The sequence below is a fragment of the Glossina fuscipes genome, unplaced genomic scaffold (assembly GCF_014805625.2).
Source record: "Glossina fuscipes isolate IAEA_lab_2018 unplaced genomic scaffold, Yale_Gfus_2 124420, whole genome shotgun sequence".
Taxonomy (NCBI): domain Eukaryota; kingdom Metazoa; phylum Arthropoda; class Insecta; order Diptera; family Glossinidae; genus Glossina; species Glossina fuscipes.
In genome coordinates, this window is record NW_024006382.1 from 60,064 (window position 1) to 78,107 (window position 18,044).

At 34.1% G+C, this 18,044-nt stretch overlaps 2 long non-coding RNA genes across 3 annotated transcripts in view; one reads left to right on the forward strand and one right to left on the reverse strand.

Annotated features, from left to right (window-relative positions):
* LOC119644520 overlaps positions 1 to 13,928 on the forward strand; it is a 66,805-nt gene extending 52,877 nt beyond the window's left edge. Inside the window, exons 2-3 of the long non-coding RNA XR_005248527.1 lie at positions 11,920 to 12,123; positions 13,844 to 13,928. This is a non-coding gene — a long non-coding RNA (uncharacterized LOC119644520). The remainder of the gene's footprint in view (positions 1 to 11,919; positions 12,124 to 13,843) is intronic.
* LOC119644519 lies at positions 279 to 17,171 on the reverse strand. 2 transcript variants are annotated; one of them, XR_005248525.1, is made up of 3 exons: positions 16,570 to 17,171; positions 15,237 to 15,592; positions 14,553 to 15,168 (listed from the first exon to the last, which is right to left on the reverse strand). It is a non-coding gene; the product is annotated as an uncharacterized LOC119644519 (long non-coding RNA). The 2 variants fall into 2 exon arrangements; XR_005248526.1 differs by lacking the exons at positions 14,553 to 15,168; positions 15,237 to 15,592 and adding an exon at positions 279 to 5,784.
* Between the last annotated feature and the right edge of the window lie 873 nt (positions 17,172 to 18,044).

An 18,044-nucleotide genomic window follows, 5' to 3' on the forward strand; every position in this document is an offset into this window, starting at 1 on the left:
TGCAAGCTTCAAAGAATTGAAAAATTTACTACAAAGGATGACTTTTTATTCGTTGGGTTACGTTGGGTTTTCCGCATTACACTCAGACTAACTTTCGTTTCATATTAGAAAGGGAGGAAGGTAACGACTTCTTAATCAACTAAACAGTTGCAAGACAACGGAGTTACATCGGGCTAAGAAAATTACAGGCTGTTGAACCTATAAGCCATAGGATTGATAAATTTACTGAGATATTAGAAGACAGCATTTTATTAAAGAGATTCTTGATACCCTTTACATTTCCTCTCTTTTTATTGTAAAATATTTCTGTTTGAAAGATTTTTCAAGGCGATAGATGCGCGCTTAGTTCGGTGTGTTCTCGAGTTTTTCTATTGGCACAAATGTACCAATTTGAACGTGTGATCACAGCTTGTATACGTCAACGATTTTAAGCGCATTCATCTGCTACAGATGTTTGCTATTGAAAGAAAGTAAAATACACCTACAACAGCAAATTTCCAAAAATCAAGAACAAAAAAAAAAAATATAAAGAGACAAAAAGTATTAATCCATATGGTGTCTATGGGAGCAGAACGTTCCCAGTTGATTTGTAAGTAAATTGGTTCTGCTCAGCATATACATGTTTACGACTATTTTTATGGTTTTGAATATTTACACGCAAACTAACAAGGTTTCACTAGCTATAAGTTTGAATGGGTATTCGCACACCTGAATCTAGCAAATACTAAACAACAATATTAAGTTTATATGCACTGCAAAATTTTACATACATTGCTATTGTACATATATACATACATACATACATACATACATACATACATAGATATATACCATATTTGCTATTACTAGACACGTTACACGCAGATATGCATTCATTTTCAATTCATAAATATTCATTTGAACACTCTAGCGACTATTTATACACATGTTTGTGTATATGTATTACATGTATAACAACAAGATATTGTGTAACATTTTTGAATGCATGCATTAAGACTCACAAAATTTTCTGAATATAAGCATGTACTCATAGGTATATATATATATATATATGTACATATGTATATATATATGTATATATATATATGTAGGCGGTTTAAAATGAAATAGCAGACTAAACATCATTGTGCGATGGTAATGCCACTGCTGCAATTCACCTTAACAGCATCGTTAACTACACTTATCACAAATCTCTATAGGGAAATAATTTATATAACTATATCTCTCTCTTTGTCCTTCTCTTCTCTTCTTCGTCCCGTCTATGACGCCAGATTAAAATGGGAAATAAACATTAATAGACAGACAAGTCGACCGATAGCGGCAGTCTATGGTCCATTTGTTCTCTTAATTCACATTACATCAAGATGCATATAAGCCGACACATATACATAAGTAATTTCCTATAATTGCTATGGTTACGTTTTCCTTTGTATTCTGTTGTATTCCATTGTATTTAAAAATGAAACAACACAATACTTAATAAGAATTTATCGATGTGTATAGGTTGCTACCATGCAGTACCAGAGCGAATCAAAAGTACTGTGAGAGTATATTCTGAGCGCCACATTTATTGAAGGTCAAACGTTGTGCACTATTTTCCATTTAACGCTATAGTAGTTCTCTTAGCCCCTTTATAATATTCGCAAAAACATTTTCGACTACTCCTGGCGATTAGTAAATTAGTTGCATCATATATATATATATGTCTTACTTAATTTCTGTTAGTCCGTTTACTTGCTTTTTTTCGTCTATCTTCCTTATTTCTTCTGAGTTGAACTAAAACATCTGATTGAAGATCGAATAAAATGAAAACCAAAAATCATGGTCTAGAGCATATTAAGCCAAGAACTTTCCCGTAATTTGCATTTGTATTGACAACATACTTGCTATTACTCAACTACTATTACGGCCTGTAAATGAAATTATCTTTATTACACCCTACAGAACTACTAGTGCAAGGTAGGTTAAGCTCGTGCATATATACGCCTTGGACAGATTGACTCCCTGTTATTCCGCTCGATCTAGAATTATTTTCTGAATCAATTCTGAGCCGATCTAAGCTTGTCGGTCCGGCTGATATCGGTTCAAGTAAAATTTTCAAGTTGTTTTGATGTAATTAGGCAGACTGACGTGTTTCGATTCAAGGTTGAACGGTACTGAAAATCTTTCGCATCGGAGCACCTTTTGGATCATTTTCCATATAAAGTTTCTTATCGAAAAATTGTTCCAGGAATAACCGTATTAAAGCCGATGTGGTATAGGGTGTTTAGGTGGCGGAACGTGGTCCACTATATTTTTCTTACTTGAAATAGTGCCTCATTTTGATTCAATCGTACGAAAGAAAATATCGTAATTATTACAATTCCAAAAATCGCTTAATAATAGTATTTCGGCATTTTAAATTGTTGTTAAAACTTTGGAGCGGATGTAGCAATTTATTGAACCGCTTTTCATATAACCTTTGCTACGAAAACTGAAGCTTCTTTTCAATTCTTCATGATGAGAATTCGTTCAAAATAATAATTTGGTATAAAAATTAACCTTAGCGAATTTTGAACATGTAGATCTATTTTTCGGTTCGCAGATTCTAATCACAATTACAGATTTATAGGCTAAAAAGCTAAGTTTGAAAATTTGCACTCAACAGATCATGATCATAGGGAATTTGGTTTACACGGATCTGTTTTCTAGACCGTACCATATATAAGGGCTCTGCTGAAAGCAAATCCTTCTATAGCGACAAAGCCTAATTTGTGCTTTGTTGTGGCGGAAGCAGTAGAAATATAATAAAATCTTTTACCAAGTAATATAAGTTTGCTAAATTTAGGCCACATTGACGTGTGAGTATCCTCCAGTATTAGGACTTTCATCAAACTTACTGATTTTCATAAACGTAATGTACAATTATTTTGTATTCTTAATTAAGCGAGGTGATGTGAAGTGTCTGATGGGTGAGCTTGCCCGACTATAGCATTCTTACTTATTATTTTTGTAGTCGATTCTTTGGCTAATGTAGAATGAGCGCTAGCAGCTAACATAAATGAAACAACAAATAACAAAATTATATTCGTTTGTGATCGAGTTTTTTTTATATCTTTCCGAGCGTTGCAAACATTGTGAAAAAACAAGTATACCCCTCAACCTGCGATGTTGGATTTAACAATTTATCTACAGAAAACCATCATCAACCGAAAATAAAACCCAAAAGAGAAACTTTAAAAATTAATTAAATTAAAAGTTCATTCTTACAACGACACTGACTGCGTTCAATTGGGTGCTAGTATCTAGGAATACGTTCTTAAATTTACTTAACGAAATAACACATTATAAACATCGTTGGCAGTCTCAGCGTAAATCATCGTTTACCGAGAGAACGGAAACTAACACTTTAACTGCCACGATACCCTTCAAGACAGATATTTCTTCGTGGAAGCCAACGACGAGTTAATTCCTATACTGATACGAGCTGTCGTTTGTTGCAGCACCGCTATAGATAGCATTTAAAATCGTTAGTGGAGACGAGTGCATCACATTTACGATTCTTATGTTGTTATATCCTACAGGTGCTCTGTTGTACAAAGACATATTAAGTTTGTGCGGATGTATACAATGCACACAAGAATTTGATGTAGACCAGACGATTCAAAATCATTTTCTATATTGATTTAAAATTGGCTGTCCGTCTGTCCGTCTATCATACTTTTGTTCAACCTACAGGCAGTAATTTTGTAGATATATTTATGAAATTTGGTATACTGGTCTTGGCCCAAAGACGATATGAATGATAATGCTTTAGATCGGACTATTTTGCCGACAACTTCCCATATAGCGACTTGTTTTGAAAAATCATTACATGAATATGAGTCGAGTAGTGTAGGGCATAAAATCAAATTATAATTACCCAAGCGTGGATAAGTAAACACTGTTTACTGAAAAACAAGTTGAATACTGTGCTGACGAGATTTCTCGCCACATCAAGTAGATGGAGCCAGATTCATATATACACTGATATACTACGAATTTAATCGTAGTTGTACAAACATGGCCAGTATACAAGCTAGAAGTTATTTCGTAGTTGAAGCCAACGGGCTAATAGGTTCTAATGGCATCTGTTTGTTGATTTGGCGTTAAAAACAATAGGGTATCTCCGTCAAGATTACGCAGTGCCTAGAAGATGCAACTTTTTCCAGACGCAAAACAAGATGTGTACTCGGGTACAGGTCTAACAAGGGCTAATCTTTGGATTGCCTTTTATTGAAACCATGTTGTCCTTTCTAATGGAAGATTGCATATGCACTTTTGAGGTAGCTTCGTTATCGTGTAAAATTCTTATGACGAGATATTACAGACATTTTATGACTAGCATTTATTAACACAATAAACATGATGAAGAAATACCAGCAGATAACTGTTTGTAGTCCTTTTAATATAAAGGTATGTACAAATTAAGTGATTAAGATCACTTCGAAGTATGAAAGTTGATCTACTTACGTTAGGTTATGAGAGGCCAGTGTAATAAGTAAAGATAAAATGTCTTCAATAGATTCATATTAGAGAATATGCAAAGTCACCTCATAAGAAAAAAGATCTAGAAGAGTGCTTCATGGTTTTCTTTTCAAATAGGGTAACGTCACTCTTAAGACATCTCCTATCTTAATATTTATGGTCGTGTGAGTTCTAAAAAATGCTCATGGACTGGAGGTCGGACCAAAGCCAAAGCAACTCATTAAGTTACCTACTTTGGGTATCTTTGGCTCTTGCAATAAGTTTATATCAACTCTTTTGTCATCGGCAGCCAACGAATGTTTATTACCAATAGCAACTATCAAATGGCAATCTCAGAGTAAAGCCAAGGCTTAAAATTGGTTGGGATCTAACAACATACCAGCCGACAATAGAGAAGAAACTAAGGTAAATTTGAAAAAACACCGACAATATTTCATATTCACGGCGAACGATAAAATTTTAATTCCAATTAATTTCCAATACATTCCAAGTTTCACATGCACTTGAATGAAGATCGTGCCAATGTGTTAGATTGTGGAAAGAAGAGTTTTGTCCTCTAATTTGTTGCCATTTTAAAAATATTTAAAAAAATTCATAATGCGTCTCTAATAGAAGTCTTCGTCCCTATATACCACTAGTAATCGCTTTTCACAATCTTTTCCTGATGCCAATTTCTTATCACTAAGGAAGTTTTGTAACGGAAGAAAAACATGGTAATCATTCGGTGTTAGGTCCGGACTATATGGTGCATGCATTAAAATTTCCCAGCCAAGCCTGATGTTGTCCTGATGGAACACAACAGCCGTTCTGTTGGACAATTCTGGTCGTTTCTTCTCATTCGTAAGTTTCAAACGGTCCACTTGTTGACAGAGATCCGAATTTACTGTTTGGCCATATAATAATAAATGATTTCTTTCCGGTCTAGCCGAATGAACAGCAGAAACTTGCTAGCCATTAATCTCGGTTTGGCCACCGTTTGAGCTGCTTCACCACGATCGCTATCACACAATGTTCTCATACCCGGCTATCATCCGTTTAAGAGCCGAGTCAATTACGACTGCTAATGTGCCGATCAACTTTGATCATCTGTTCGAGGTACATTTTTAACATCAAAAGTATGGGAATGAAATCGGCGAAACCAAAATTGCACGTAATTGCCCGTTACCGTATCAGCGCAATAAACACCATTCACGATCTCAGCCGTCTGGCTTGCATTTTCGCCTTTACCAAAGAAAAACATACCGGATTTTCTCCTTGATGGCTTCAATTTGTAACATCCTGTAAAGGACACAGAAGAATAAAAGAGAAATTATTGTTAATATTCAAAAATTTTCCCATAGAAACATACATGAAACAACATGGTGTTGAACTTTACTTTAAAAATGATCAAAATTGCCTACTTCGTAGTTCGAGGGTTAAAGTAGCAAGCATTCACGTGTGTGCGTATGAGTCGCCTCTAGATTGCAAATATAACCTTTTTATGCCTTTGAGCATAATTTAAATCTTCGTTAGTTTAATCGTTTAATTTAATGATCAAAGATTTTTCAGTTTACTAGAGGTCCCTACAGTGCAGTTAAGGCTACTTTTCGAAGCAATAACACAAACATGGCTTGTATGTTAAGATTAGATTTACGTCACAGGTAATTCATTACCTCTCCTGATTAGATTGTCGCAGTCCATCGAAATAATGCAAAAGCTTGTGTATCGAAGGTCTGAAGGTCTGTGAAAAATCTAAAATATATATTCTCCTCTAATTAGCATAAGTAACTTTAAGGTTACGATTGTGTTTACTCTTAGAATATATCGATAAATTTCCAAGAATTACAGCATAATACCATGAAAATTATTACAACGTTAACGATGATGATAATAATAAAGTTAAACGTTACGAAGGGAATAGAAAATGAAAAGCGCAAGTGTGAAATTTAACAGCAAATAAATTTCGATGATTTATAAAATATTTTACATAAATTTATTTGCTTTTTACTCTTGATAGAAAACGTAGTTAAAAACGAGAAAATTTGCTTACATATTTCAAATAGGAAGAAGGAGGACAACGTTTAGCAGCACAAGACGAAGAAGAAGATGATTGAAGAAAAACTAAAGTTGCGTTTAATTTCATTTTAATTGGCTTCCTTTCCACGTTGATAAAAAAAAAATAAGAAAAAAAATTACAGGAAATTTGTACAACAGCGCCGAGGAAAGAGAATAAGATGTAAGACTGAGTTGTTTTTTGATTTGATTTTTATGTCTTTTTTTGCATGAGCTTATAACTAAATCGATTGAACGTAAAAGGTCAAGTATTTATTTAATTTATTTCCCATTACAAACAGTTATTATTTAAAATTGAATTTAAACCTTCTCGAAATTTAATTTCACTTCACACGTTGTCACATCCATTATGCAACTATTAGTTATCTGCCTAAAAAAGACGAAGATTCTAATGAAGTTCCAGAAGTTGTGAGCTATCAGGTGTTTCCCCGCAGGAGTAGTCTAATCGCGACTACCAAGTCAGTGTTCTTTGGCTCAAAACTCAAGTGCGGTAGAGTCGCAGCAACAATGGGTGCTCAATCGATAAAGGTATAACACTTACCGTTTGGACGCCGGCATCCCATTTCTTCCTCTTTACTTACTTCTTTCGGGCCCCCGTATCCCCGTATTACATGAATAGGAGACGTCCCACAACTCATTAATCCCTAGAAAAAACAATACGCCTTTGGCTCCATCTACAAAATTAACTGGAATATTTGTTGTATGTGTCGTCCGACGATATTTTGTAATCTGATAGACGTTTTGTCAGCTGAATTCGTGAGCGAAGCAAAATTTTCTGTGTTTAATGTTTTTTGTGTTATATATATATATATATGCTCAACTCTTTTTTACCCGGCAAATGCGGTTCTTAGAAAAGCGTGCAAAAAAAATCGTGTAAAAAAATACATGCCACATACGATAAGTTTGAGGAATCAATCCAAAAAGTCGTTCAAGACGAAGAAAGAGTAAATGTTTTCCCAAAAAAACCGTGCAAAAAAGATTATAATGAATTCTATTTTATATATTCAAAAAACGAAAAAAAAGTGAAATTAGTTCACAATGAAAATTCAGTCCATAAGTACAACATATAAAAATTGAAATTGAAAATACGAATAAAATTTCGCAACTATTCATTGCTACTCGATAACAGGCGTACATGGTTATTACAGACCCAATCGTCAACAAATGAACATCAGCTCTTAGAACCTTATTGAAATCACTTATGGTGTCCGACGACCTAAACGCTCTAACATAAAATAAATGCTAAAATGCTGTGTATTCAAGTTGCAGTACAAGGAGATCAAAGAAGAAGTGGTCGTAAAATTCGAATATTCCCCGCCATAAGAAAATTAGAATTAAAAATATATTTTTTTTTGCTACTCGTGTAAAACAATGCATTTACTTCTCTCGATGAAACGTGTTATATCGAAATTGGGTAAAAAACGAGTTAAGTGTATATAGGCTTAAGCCTAATACAATTTCGCGCCTTTTTTTCTTTCCCTATATATTGTTCAATTTTATGAAAGGCTTTTCTAATTTTATTAATAATCGTAGGAAAAAGTGTTTTTTTTGCTAATTTTAACAAATGTTTTCGTATTCTCTCTTGGTTAAGAAACATACGAATATGAGGACGAAAGTTGACTGAAAACGTATTACTTGTGTTCATGCGTGTGTGCAATGCATTGAAATAAGTGGAGAAATATGCTAAACTGAAGTGAAATCCGAGCACTGAATAGCAAACAAAACAAAACAAAACATTTGTTCCTTTAGATAATCGGATCGCTGAGGCGAAAAATTAATTAAAAAAGTTTCACAAAATTTCGGGAACATATGTAGCTATAGAAACTGCTCAAACTAGTTTGGGCAATTAAATAAAAAATGCGAAATGAACAAACTTACATTCTCTCTTTGCGGTCAATAAAAAGAGAATTAATTATAAAAGTTAATGAAGATTTAATAATAAGAAATCCGGCAAATCGTTACCCCGTGTTTTCGGCAGCTAAAGGCATTACGTATTAAATATTTACGATTGTTTAAACGCTACGTAGCTTTTATCTGTTGGACAACTTACGTTCTGTGCTTACTTAGGGAAAACGTGTACATTTCATTGCCAAGTGTTGATAGACGCCATAACACATAGACGTCATACATAACTAAGAAAGGTATATTAGCTTCGGTTCGGAACAAACTTTGCCACCTATCAAAGATAGCGAATGTCGGAACGCTTTTTACATTAGCTTCTGTGTCGTTCTGGATATTACTTGTCTGAATTTATTAGGTTTGGAGGGAAAGTTCTCTTGTATTTTAAAGAAAATATTTAAATTCATTTATAAAAATACCTGTGAGTTCCTTTAAAAAAAAAACTCTCTTTATATTATACGCCAGGTAAAAAAACAAAAAAAAAAATCCAAATGACTCACTAGCCACATGTTGTTTTTTATTTATAAAAAAAATTACCTGCGTATTTCAAATACGACAGAACATTCCCTCCAACCTATTAATAATAATGTTATGAATTGTTGTTGTAAGCTAATTCGGAGCAAAGTCATGTCCTTTCCCCTCTCAGCTTTTAAATGTTCTAAGGAATCTTTCTTACAAGGTTTGGATTGATATCTTACTCATCAGCTCAAATATGCTAACCGTTTAAAAATATGATTTTCTCTTGAGAGCTTAACTTACTAAATTTCTTTTTCTGCCCACCACTACAAGTGTCATTTGGAACACCCAAAAGTAGGCAGCAGGGACCTTGTAAAGTATTTGTATGCTTGATTAGCGCGACATTTTGAATCAACTTAGCCATATCTGTCCGTCGGTGTGGTATGTGTTGTTAACACTTTTCTCGTCGCAAAAATTAAGATATCGACTGCATATGTAAGCTCCTGCACGCACGTTGGTATAGAAAATAAGCCCAACTGGTTGTAGGACATCCGCGTAAACTGTAAGTTATCTTGTTTTTTTAAGCAAAAATTTATGTGCTTTGGCTCATTATCCGCAACCATTTATGTACAAAAATGGAACAAATATTTCTACTCTTTCGAGGTTGTCATGAGGTAAGCAAGACAGAGAGTTGAAAATTACTCTGTACATTCTCCAAATAAAAATTATCTACCTAAAAAAAAATAAATATCGTGGATCCCACAATGTGGAGGATTTGATTTTTCTTCATCTACTTGCATGGTTTAAACTGTTTGATGTAAATCAGTAAAAAAACTTTTCTTGCCCTTAAGCTTATCCCGCTTAATCTTAGCAAAGTGTAGACGTGCGAGTTGACTGATTGAAAAAGTTATAGATTTTAACGGTTTCGGGAGCATCGTGAACGTTACATCTTTGACCTACTGGCGCTAAAATTGAAAAGTTTTTCTCAAGTTTTATTACCTTGTGGTTGCTTATATGGGGGTGGATCATAGCCGTTTTCATGTCCGATCTAAGGTAAAGGTAATTTTCTGCTTAAAATTCTTATCATTGTCCATCTATTTTCGTCATAAAACCCGGTGTGAACTTCTCTGGTTGACGAATGTTCTTCATTTGGCGTAAAACTCGATATTTTCATTTTTAGAAAAAGTATTGTTGAGCTGAGTTGAGTTGAGTATACAAAATATTCTGTATATGTCAAATTCCGTTTCCATTCACACAAATATAATAAAATATGGTCGGCACAGCAAGCGACGATTGTACAAAAAAATGTTCAAAAAGGTTTGCGATGCCGATTAAAAAACTTATTGAAAATATTATGTCAATAAAATTTTACTTTGATGTCTCTCTCGATCCGTCAAAATGTGATATTGTTTGTCAATTGTTTTTATTGATAGTAAAATTTACGCTGCTTATTCACTTCTTTTGCTCCCTGTAAAGCCTAAAATTAACTTTTGCGCTTGCAAAGGTTGGCATGAAAAAAATCTTTTGACGCATTTCGCTGTCAATCATATCAAGTATTTTTTTTTTTTTTTGCTTATTTCATTCAATTTCAAATGCAGAATAAATACAAAAAAAAAAAAACTGGAAGTGAATTTAGGACGAATATCGAAGCTACGATGTATAGGAAAATGAGAATATTTCGGCGAAATATTTAAATTTTTTAAATATTTTCAAGATCAATTTTAATGTTTGGTTGAAGTTGGTCTCAAATGTCGTGTACATGCGCGGAATGCGTAGAGCTCTTTCAATTTAATGAACTCTCAAGATAATGAAAAATAAATTAACCTTTTTTAGGCTTTTGTAGGTACTCAGGACTTTGCAAAGAAACAAAGGTAGAAGGGAGGCGAATATTATCCGTGATTTCGCTAACGGTTCCATTCCATCCAAATTATTATAATAAACAAACATTTAAGCACATAGTAAATAAGAAAAAATCGTGAAAAATTAAAAAAAAGTGAAAAAATAATTATTCATCTTATAAAAGAAACGCATTAAATGCTTCAGTGAAAAACGAACTATGATATATTCGTAGAACATGACCATTTTCTCCTTAAAAGTCATACCTCTATCGGTCTGTTTGTGCTGAGTGAACTTCAATGATAAAAATATTGATTGTTTTACAAACTCTTACGCTTTTGATTGTCTCTACAATGGTATGGCGTTTGCACCCAGCAATCTTTCTTCCCATTATATGCTGCGTAGGTTTTTTTTATGAAGAAATAAACAGGCAAAAAAAAAAAAAAAACAACAGCACTGCGATAATGACCTTTGATTTGGACAAAAACAAAGAAAGAGATGAACTGATGGATTTCAACGTAATTTCACGGAAGTTAAGTGATTTCATTTGATGTGTTTTGCAGAAAGAGATTTGCATTTTCTACTTGGTTTCATCCAATGAACTTACGCAAAATCCTCGAAATCACTCAAATACACTTCAAATAGGAAAAATATAAGAGGTTAAAACGGAAACAAGTAAAAAGGCCATAATGGGACAGGGCCGCCATCATTAAACACCCTACATCACTTCGTTCAATGCAGCCATTCATACAATGAGTTTTCAAAAGAAGGCATTATATGGAAAGATGTCCGATCAGAACCGTTTGCAGTAGCGTTCATTCTTAAGCCAAAACACATCAGGGAGACAAATTTTGACCAAAAAAATATCTCCAAAAACTAGAAGCAATAGCTTGAACACAAGAAAACGAGATGGAAAGTGATTCTGAATCGGTCGATATAAGGAAAAGTGAGTGGGTCTATCGCAAGTCTTGCTGCGGATTGCGTGCATCCACACACGCAAATGATATGGTGGTAGGGTATATAAGCAAGCAAAATTAATTTGTTTGTTGCCTTAATTGAGTGACTCATTGAAAATATAAATAATTTTAAATCATTGCTTTAAGATAAATAATCATTGAAATGGATACACATATATATATATATACATATATTTTCATTTTTTCTTTACAGATCCATTTTGGATTTTATGGATTTTGTCAAATACGATGTGGTTTTATGATATAAACACACTGACCACAAAAAACCCCATAGCATCGTATTATAAACAATCGTATGTGAAGACGGGTAAAGAAATCACTTTGCATAGATTTTAAGCGACTAAACAGTGAAGTCTCTGAATAACGTGCGAAGCGCCACGCAATACAATATGTACATGTATATATATTTTTTTGAATTTTTAATGTTAACAAATAGCTGACAAATGACAGTAGATAACTAACCGCTACGGCAGCGACGCCAAGTTGAAATTTAGTTAATAGATTTTTTTTTATATTCGTACACAAGCAAATCTAAATAACGTTTAGACGAAAACAATAAAATATTCATAGCTACGCGGGGGATTTTAGGGGAGTACTTTAAAGCACTATTTTTCTTTTTCAAAAAATTTCTTTCTCACCAAACAAAAAAAAAAGTTTGCGATAATTTGTTATCAAAAAAAAAAAAAACAAAAACAAGTAAGAAAGTTATTTGCGGTCTTGAACGAATCTTTGCTACGCACTTCTGCGAATCAATGTCATATAATTTTAAAATATTTCAATAAATGTGGGCGTGTTGTTTCATTGAGGAGTGCTTGTAAGAGCTTTGAATCTTTCTAGGAGATTTGTATTGAAGCTTTTTCATATTTATGGGCGGATCACGCTCAACATTTCATTGCAGTCATTTCCTTAATTATATTTTTATGGACCCCGCACGACCCCGCGGATGTCTGCAATGCACACAAGAACTTGAGATAGACCCGGGTTTTAATTTTATTCCGATCACTCATCACATAAAATTCTCTTGTGAAAAATAATTATATGAACTAATATATCAAATAAAGTGGTGTAGGGTTTATAATGGTAGGCATCTGATCGTAATGTTTTCATCTGTTTTTCATAAGTTATGAATCATTATTTTCTTGCAAAATCAACATGTACTATAATCATCGAAAAAAAGATTATACATATATACATCTCTAACAATGAAATATGATGGGAGGAGAGGATGTGTGATGTACCCTGAGATACCACAGCTCATGAATGTTACAAACGAAAGGACAAAGGACGAGCTAAGCCGTAATGTGTGCATGCATATATATTGAAGTTAAATACAAGACATGCTTATGTATTAAAAAGACTGAAGCACCCTGCTTTATATAGCTCTTATCGTTGTCCAGCTCAAAAGTAGAAATTTCCGTTTTACTTGTCTAAAAAGTCCATTTTCCTGCCAAATTTTGTTAATATAAAATTGCTTTTCAAACAAATTGGCACTATTTGTCTATTGAAAGAGCCGAAGAAAAGCTCACAATTTTCTCACAATAGACACAAATTCATCTTATAAACTGCACTTTAGAGTTGAGTAGAGAAGAAAGCTTCCTATTATGAAAAATAAAAAATAGAGAGAAAAAATTTCAAAAAATTGTAAGGTTTTCTTCCTCCTCCTCCTCCTCCTCCTCTCTGCAGAATTCAGCAAATTCACTGTAGTTCGCTGTGCTTAAAAGTACCAAACACCTGGTCAGATATTGCTTCCATTTTTATACCCTACACCACTTGTAGTAAAGGGTATATTAAGTTAGTGTGGACGTATGTAACAAGCAGAAAGACTTAGGATGGACCCGCCTTTTATTCTAAGCCTGTCCGTCTGTTGTCTGCCCATACAAAATTATGCTCAAGCTACAAGTCGGAATTCTCGAGATATTTCTATAAAATTTGGTACAGGGAGGTGTTTTGACCCAAGGACGAACATTCCCAATGTAAAGCCCTATTCTGGACAGTTGTTGTATGGGAAAAAATTGTGATTTTCAAAAGACACGTCCGGTCCGACTTAATATATACCTTGTGCTCCAAGCGGTGTAGGGTACATAAATTCATAAATATCCTTATTTTCTAAATTGTAGCTTTGATATTGTAGAACTTTTATTTTCCGTATCTTCACATTGAGTCGCCGGCGTTTTCTTAACAAAGTACCGTAAGTCAGCAAAACTTAGACTAAATAAATCGTATGCAAGTTTCGCTCATAATCAGGACAAAAAGCCGTGTGCAAATGAGTGAGTGTATGTGGAGATTTCACTGTATAAATATATTTACAATAACAGTGTGCGACTTTCAACAGTTCATGGAAATTTCTAAATTACTCCCGTAAAAAGAAAGTGAGCCATTAATTCACAGCAAAACAATTGTTAACATTTTATGCGTTGTTGTTAAATTAAAAGTACGTGCTTGCTATTATTATTGTTATCGTTGCTCGTGCTGTTGCTATTACTGTTCCCGTTGTTTTAATGAGAACATGGCCGATTTGGAACGTATACGACTGGTGGTGTTGGGCGGCGCTGGTGTGGGCAAAAGTTCAATTGTGAAACGTTTCCTTTTCAAAACATATACCGACAAATATCGAGCTACAGTTGAAGATCTTTATAACAGAGAATACGATTTGGGTGGAGCAACATTAAAGGTAAGCAAAGCGAATTGGAAGAACGAATGTTAAAAATATGCATAGACTTCCTTCCATTAGCAAAACAAACACAAAACACAATTTCAAAAAAAACTTGGTTTACCACCTCATTATAAATTCACGAATTTATTGCTTTTTGTTTACTATTTTTTTGGTTTTTTTTTTTTTCGTTTAATTTAGTCCCATTCAGGCAAACTAATGTACGGCATCAATATGTAAAATAAACTTCTCATTTAATAGTATAAACGAAATTCCGTTGGTTTTACTTTCCAGCAAATAATTCGCATAATTTAGTTAATCATAATTAGCACTTGTTTAGTGCGATAATTGAAATAAATTGACAATTAAATACGCGAACGTACTGCTGTGTCCAAAAAGTAGGGTGAATTTGTTCACAAATTAAAAAATCTTTGTTTATCCTCGGGAAACAATTTCATCTCCTTCCCTATGTTTACAGAACTGAACTAGCAGGAAGCCGTAGTGCATAATACCGCGTTAATCGAAGAAGGCATCATATTGACGTCAGTGATTTTTAAATGATTTTGCCGCAGATTTTTCGATTTTGGTTCACCATTGCCACGGTCTTGGCTTGATTGATCGATTGTGTCCGGGTCCAAATCTCATTCCCCGTAACGATGTATTTCATGAACGCGTCTCAGTCAATAAAGTTATTTATTGTTCGTAATTATAAATCTTTATGCCGTTGAGCATTTTTCAAATGCATACCGCTTTTCCATTCAAACGGAAGCAGCGTAGCACTTGCATCATAAACTTAAAATATCAAAGCGTTACATTAGCTGCAGTGATATTTGATGATATGGTGGCGTATATATACATACATGCCTTGCGTGCAACTTTTATTTTTGCTGCATGACTAATTCCATTAGTTGAAGCAAAACACTTGGGTTCTTGTTAACTTCATCTAATCGTACAATTCATATCTCAAGACCCACACCATTTTCATGCAATCATGAAATTCCAAGATATGTCTTCCACTTGGTTGAATCTTGCACTATAGTCGTAATGCAGGATTCATGCGTATCTCCGTCGTGAGCTTATGAGATCTGAAGTGATCCTAGCACGTAACGTTCGCATGCTTAAATAGACCGAATATATCATCCAAAAGTTTCGCTTCCTTTTCGTCCTTCAACCTTACCATTTAATCGCTACATGATTTCTCAAGTTTTATATATTTCTTAAACAAGCAAAGAAGCGAGAGAGAGAGAGATAACTTAATGCATATGAAGTTTTTGCACGTGAAAGAGGAAAGCAAGCTCCAACGATTTGTTTTTGCTAATAGTTATGTCGTCCGTGTTAAATTTGTTTTTTGCTTGCCCTTTACCTAACTTCATTACCATGCGAAAAAAAGACAAAAACATTATGTGTATAAAGTTAAACATTTCATTAGCAAGTGAAACAAAAACATTATGTATATAAGTTCGAACATTTGATTAGCAACATTATTGCAACATTTTGCCTATGCGGTCTTGTGAATATGGAAAGACACGGTTTTTGGCGAATTTGGAGGTGAAGTCCCGTATACAGGGTAATGAAGTTGGGTTTTTCTGATAGGTTTTAGCATCCTTTAAGACATATCAAAAAACTGCACGTCATATTTCTTAAAAATTTTTTATACCCCTTTTATATATTGCAACTTTTCGCCAACACTACACACATGCACTATATGGTAAATACAAGAAAGAATTTTTTTTTTACTTTTTCATAACATTTCGGTATAATTTCTTATTTCATTCATGCTTGCATTTCTATTTTTGTTTAGTTTTTCTAATGATTTTGTAGTGTTCAGTTATCCATTACCCTAGCAAAGGTGGTTGCTCAAGAGTGAAGATAGCCCACATTTTTGTCTTTGCTGAAATGCGGGCTGGCTACAGTGGGCTAACTTCACTTCAGTGGCGTTTTGGCCTCACAGGCTGTCGGTCTCTGGAGGGGGATTGTTAGAGTAAGTTAGCATAAGAGCGTTAAAATTTCAGTAAGTTAGGGTAAGGCGAGGTTTAGGAAAGTGACAAGTTAAGTTAGAGGGGGCGTTGGTCGCGGGGAGCGTTAACGAGAGGACGTCTCCGTTCGGTGGGTGCAGTTAGAATGATGGTAGTGCTAGGTCTTAAATTAAGGGAATGCTTTAATGTTTGAAAAATTAGAACAAAGAAAACTCACCGTGAGAAATAAATTATATGAATATATGAATAAAGAAAATCCAAAAGAATATTGATTAAATTTCTTGTGACAACCTGAGCTGCCGCTGAGCTACACCAGCAGCAAGTTTGGCCAAATATTTGTCCTCACAAGTGGGTGGGTTGTTGTGATGTTATTGTTTATACTGTTACCCTATTGGGTCTTGATCTCTGGTTCCGACTTAAATTCTGTTTTCTCCTCTTCCGTTTTTTTTTTTTTTTATTTTTATTTCCCTTTATTTTGAACTTTTGCTATTCCAAGTTTTTTTTTTTTCGTGTTATTCCACCAAGGAGTTTTATCTTTGCCTTTTCGTAGCACCTTTTCACTTTCCTTCTATTTTCTTCGTTTTTAGTTGTCTTCCCGCAAAATATCATGAAATGTCCTCTAAGCACTCGCTGTTAACACCAACTAAAAGAAAACCTACTCTCCGATCTGGTATTGCTGCTGCAATAAATACAACCGTAGCTCTTTATCTATAGCAGGCCTAAAAAAAAAAAAAATACTTGCATTACACGAAAAACACATAAACTCCTACACATTTTAATTTCTAAAATATTGTAATGATTATTATTACGATTCGCAATAAAATTATTTAAAAAAAAAAATAAAACTTTTTGATTCTCTTTCTTTGGGCAACAAGTTTATTACTCGCCGAGAAGATAAGCATAAGGAAAAGTTCAAAATGCTATTTAAATTTTTCAAGCAAACAGATAATTTTATACAATAGCTTCGGGTTTTGTTCGCCGATGGCAAGAACTTTGAATTGTAACAAGCGGGGAACGGTTTAAACGAAAAGAAATAACGATTCACGCAAAAGCACTAAAACTTAAATTGAATTTTGCAAAAGCAGTATACAGGATAACCTATAAATTACGTAAGGCTTTCAAATGGTATATAAATGCGAACATGATAGCTCTACAATAATCATAAACATGTAGAAAAGCGAAATTTTAAAAGAAGAGAAAAGTGATCTTATTCAAGTTGTTCTTGTGTGTGTTGGATGCTCGATGTATGTCTTGGTTGTCTTGGTTTGTGATAGTTTGTTTCGGGATTGATTTGTGCAAACTTTTGAATGAACTGAATACATTTGCCTTGTGGATGTAGGGTGTATATATGTATTTATTTTGAAACTTCCGAGCTAACTGTTTGTGTCGAGGATTCCGAACGTGTTGCATGCCATGTTATATACTGAGTGTATTCTGCAGCTATATTGAAACTTTCCCTTTTCAGCGATAAAGAACACTTCCGCTCGGTCGTCCACGCTGTGCAAGTGCATATTAATAGTTTTCTTTACGATTAATTCAATTTTATATTGCGCGAAGTACCTGACAACATTCGTTACGCTTAGATGGAAATGAAGCTCAAAGTTTAGAAATACATCATAGTGTTTAAGTGCAGGAAACTTGCAACTCGGTTCTCAATGACCTATTTCATCGACACATCTGCCCTCCTCTTAT